Here is a 5,000-nt window from a genome sequence, read left to right on the forward strand (position 1 = left end):
AAACATGCTGAGAATTACTCCCTTAGAGCACGTGAGAGGAAGCGAGCAGTGAGTCTTAAGGTTGCCTTGTCCCCGTACAAGGACAGCCTCTGTGTCGTACATGAACCAGTAATCTCTCTATCTATAGTTTGTCCCAATCGTCCTTCGTGCAGAACTCTGCATTCGTAAAGAATGTGTTCTATTGTTTCATCGTCCTCCATGCAATGGCGACACCGTGTGTCGTAGTTGCTGCTGGCACCAGACTTGCCCTCCAATTGATCCTCGTTAAAGGGTTTAAAGTGTACTCATTCCAATTACGGGGCCTCGAAAGAGTCCCGTATTGTTATTTTTCGTCACTACCTCCCCGTGCCGGGAGTGGGTAAGTTGCGCGCCTGCTGCCTTCCTTGGATGTGGTAGCCGTTTCTCATGCTCCCTCTCCGGAATCGAACCCTGATTCCCCGTTACCCGTTACAAACATGGTAGGCATATCACGTACCATCGACATTTGATAGGGCAGACATTTGAAAGATGCGTCGCCAGCACTAGGGCCATGCGATCAGCACAAAGTTATCCAGAGTCACCAATCGGGACGCCGCGCCCCGCGAAGGGCAACGGCGATTGGTTTTGAACTAATAAAAGCGCTCTTTCCACGAGGGTCGGAGCTTGGTAAGCATGTATTAGCTCTAGAATTGCCACAGTTATCCAAGTAGGATAGTTTTCATCTAATAAACATCGACTGATTTAATGAGCCATTCGCGGTTTCACCGTGAGACAGTGTGAACTTAGACATGCATGGCTTAATCTTTGAGACAAGCATATGACTACTGGCAGGATCAACCAGATAGCTATCATCGTCGCCGGGCCGGGCGGCCCGACTTGCTTAAGACGGTCACAGCGCTAGCCTTCGTAGGCCAGCGCCTGCTCGGGGCGGGAGAATGCTGTCCTTTCAAGAACAGGTCCCTTTTGCGTCCCCTCGCTTTTCTTCGCCAGACTAAACACAGAGGGGAGCCAGACGCGCGCTGGAGACTCGACCCTCCGTTCGTCCTTAACGGACCCAATTTCGTTTTGCCAACCCAGACGCCCGTTGCGAGGGCCGGGTTTCTACGAGACCAACTATCGAGCTCTCCGTGCCGCACGGAACTCTTTCCTACGTACAACACGCTTAATGCGACCAACTACGGACACCGCACGTGCCCGCGGCCCCAAGAGCAAGGGGAGCCGACGAGCTACGATCTCAAGTGCCGATCCAAGTTACTGGGAGACAGCGTACGTAAGAGTAAGCATGCCACACACAGTCGCGGATCAGCGAATACCGCCGTACAGAGCGCTTGCGTTAGCCTTGCCTCCTGTTAGCCAGCCAGACACCGTGAGAACCCGACGCGCCATTACCGAGCTCTCTGCTAGCCTTGCCTCGCGCCGCCGCCAGTGGTTGGCTTGTCTCGTCTCGACTGGCGGTGTTCGGTGCTCAGCATGATTTCGCATGCTCCACAAGTATCATTCCAGACGGTGTATTATTTACGCGATTTTTTCGTAGAAGTCTATGTTATAGGTTGGATTTTCTGGAAAGTTGTTGCGTTTTGAATCTTTGGCATAAGGGGTGTGGACGGTACGAGTGTGCGTGAGTGTGTGTGAGGGTGAATGAGCTGCATAAATTAGCATAAATTAGCATAAAATATACGCTGTTGAAAGCCAGTAAGTTTAATAAGTCTAGCTCTAGTAATCTAGTAGTAATTAACGACTATTGTAGTGGATGCACTATGTGTAGACATACAATGCACTATGTCTCCACACTAGATCTAGTATTTAAAAAATAAATCTAGTGTACCGTATATTTTAGTTTTTGGAGGGAGGGTATGTAGAATAGAATAAAATAGAATAGAAGGTAGGTGGGTGGATCTATGTCTATTTATTTATTTATTTATTAATTAGACTAGATCTAGCTTCTAGGGTATTCTAGATTTGTTTAGATTTGTTTCTTTTTCTTTAGTCAGTGGCGTTCTTTTTTGTTTTTAGAAATATGCAAATGGCAGCTTCCATTGAATAGAAATCTATCTAGATCTAGTACTACTAATACTAGATCTAGTTAATATAATATAAAGACTAGATTGACTAGATCTAGTATTGTAGTAGGCCTATTCTAGATCTGGTTCTATTAAATAAAATAGTAGATCTAGTAAGGTCTAGATTAGGCCCCTATGTTTGAATCAAAGTCAAAGTGTGTTTCTGATTCTCAGTGATTCTGTTCAATCTGTCTAGTCTTCTAGATTTAGATCTAGATCTAGTTACTTAAACTAGAGTTAGTATTAATCTAGTTAGTAGTAACTTGTAGTAGATGTATTAATATAATTATATGCTATATATTGGGCTAGATCTATAATAAATAGACAGTTACAGGTGGACCCAGGGACACCCCTGGAGACTGTGATAGATTAGATGATTTAATTATCTCAATGTCTAGATTAGATCTAGATAGTAGATATCTCTCTCTATCCATCTATCAATCCATCCATCCATCCTCTGCAGTGCAGTGCCAGGCTGAAGGCTACAACAACATGAGCTAGATTATCTAGATCTAGTTAAATCTAGTTAATTAAATCTAGTTAGTTAAATCTAGTCAAATGAAGTAACTCAAATAACTGTATTTTTCTTCATTTCTAGTCTAGAAATTGAATTAGATCTAGATCTATTATAGTAGAGTTAAGTAGAGTCTAGATCTAGTGAAAAATCTAGTGATCTAATCATAGGAAATTAATAAAACTTGTCATTTCAAGTTAATTTCTAATTCTTTTTAATTCTTTTTGTATTGCATAGTTAATAAATTGTTGCTGCTGCTGCTAAAATGATGACTGGTCTGGGGGCCCCTTTTGGTAACTTGAAAAATGTACATTTAAAAAAAGGCAGCACACCACACCATCTGTAGAGTAGAGTAGAGTAGAGTGCTGTCTTGATGTGTTGCTGCTTTGCTTGATGACAGTGCTGTCTGAACAAATGTTGCAGGTTCGACTCCTGCCCCAGGCAAATGATATCGGGACAAGGACATAAATGGCAGTGGGTACTATAAGCCTGGTGACCCACCGTTTGTTCAACAGCCTGTGCCTTTTAAGCAAAATTGAAAGTTTAATTTATACTGCATGTTTTATTTGCATATTAGCATTACTGTTAGCATGAGAAAGTTAGGGTTAGGGGGTAAGGCTTATCCTTAGCGTTGGTTGTTAGGCTCTCCGTTACTTTCAGCTCATGCTTAGGTTTTTTTTTTCTGTATTATGCTTAGTCTATACTTAGGGTTCGGCCTAGGCACGGCCAGCCTAGGGCTCGGCCAAGGTTAGGTTGATATGCCCTCTGTTGTTTCAGCTTATGCTTAGGGTATGTCTGTATTATGCTTAGGGTTTCTTCAGCATATAGTTGGGCCTATACTTAGGGTTCGGTCTAGGTGTGCGGCCTAGGGCTCAGCCAAGGATTAGGGTTAGGCTGATGTTGTTTGTTTCAGCTTAAGCTTAGGGTTTGTCTGCATTTTGCTTAGGTTTTGGCTTATAATTAGGGTTTCTTCGGCCTATACTTAGGGTTCGGTCTAGGTGTGCTGCCAGCCTAGGGGCTCGGCCAAGGGTTAGGGTTAGGTTGATATGCCCTCTGTTGTTTCAGCTTAAGCTGCATTTTGCTTAGGTTTTGGGTTATGCTTTTTTTTTTTTTTTTTCGGCCTATACTTAAGGTTAGGTCAGGCCTAGGGCCTAGGGCCTAGAATATTTTGCATCGGGGTACTAGTACTAAAGTACTAGTACCAGATTTATAGCTATACTAGCATAGAATCTAATGCATTAAAGATGACAGTGTTTGTATGTCTGTGTGTGTCTGCACTAGCGTTTTTAAAATTGCTAGGTACAATGGAATTAAGAACATTTTCACATTATATATTAAAAAAACTAGCCTATGTGATGCTCATTCTGAAAATTTAATATAACTATTTTGACATGTTATTTCATGCTATGGTATTGCTATGGTATTGCTATGCTATGCTATGCTATGCTATGCTATGCTATAGTGTGGTAAAGGTAAAGCTAAAAAGGCTATGCTATTCTACTCTATGCTATTGTATGCTATTCTGTTCTTTGCTATGCTTTTGTATGCTATTATGTTTTATTCCATACTGTACTACACTGCACTGTACTATTTTATGCTAATGCTAATGCTAAAGCTAATGCTAATGCTAACTCTAATGCTATTGCTAATGGTAATCCTAATGCTAAACCTAATGCTATGCTATGCTATGCTATGCTAAACTATGCAAAGCCAATCCTAATGCTAATGATAATGTCCTACTATAGATGCAATATATGCTATGCTCTTATGCTATTATGCGCTATGTTATATATACTATTCTAATCTATGCTAATGTTATGCTCCTTTGATGTTACTCGACTTGTATGGTAGCTATGATGCACTTCACCGAACGTCTAAGTTTCTTGCAAGAGCACTATGGGAGGACTAGTCCTTCCTTCCTTCCTTCCTTCCTTCCTTCCTTCCTGCTCTGATTTTTCAATAGGAGTTCATCTCAGGTGCCAGCAGCCGCGGTAGGTAATTCCAGCTCCACTAGCGTATATTAAAGTTGTTGCAGTTAAAAAGGTCGTAGTTGAAATAAATAAATAAATAAATAAATAGTGTGTGCGTGTGCGCGCTCGCGTGCGTGCGTGCGTGCTTCCTTGCTTGCATGCTTGCTTGCTTGCTTGCTTGCGCATTGTTTATTGTTCTTTAAAAAGACATGTAAATGTACACAAATGTTTTCTTGGAAGTTCTCCGAAGACTTATGAAGTGAAAAAAATGCGCAGACATTTAAAGGGGAGACTAACGAGAAAAAAAAAACAATCCAATAGATTTAGTTAAAACATATTTATAACCTCCCTTAACAGTAGTTTAAAATTATGAGGTACCAGACTTGCCCTCCAATTATTTGGAGCATACTCTATATTTTCCGTTGTTTTTATTTTATTTTTCAAATGAAGTTAATTCTTATATATATTATATATGAA

General features: G+C 41.3%; 1 pseudogene; it reads right to left on the bottom strand.

Annotated features, from left to right (window-relative positions):
• The window catches only part of LOC129923834 (small subunit ribosomal RNA), a 2,113-nt pseudogene extending 1,290 nt beyond the window's left edge, over window positions 1-823 (bottom strand).
• Window positions 824-5,000: the final 4,177 nt, after the last annotated feature.

Source organism: Biomphalaria glabrata, chromosome 17 (assembly GCF_947242115.1).
Source record: "Biomphalaria glabrata chromosome 17, xgBioGlab47.1, whole genome shotgun sequence".
NCBI lineage: Eukaryota > Metazoa > Mollusca > Gastropoda > Planorbidae > Biomphalaria > Biomphalaria glabrata.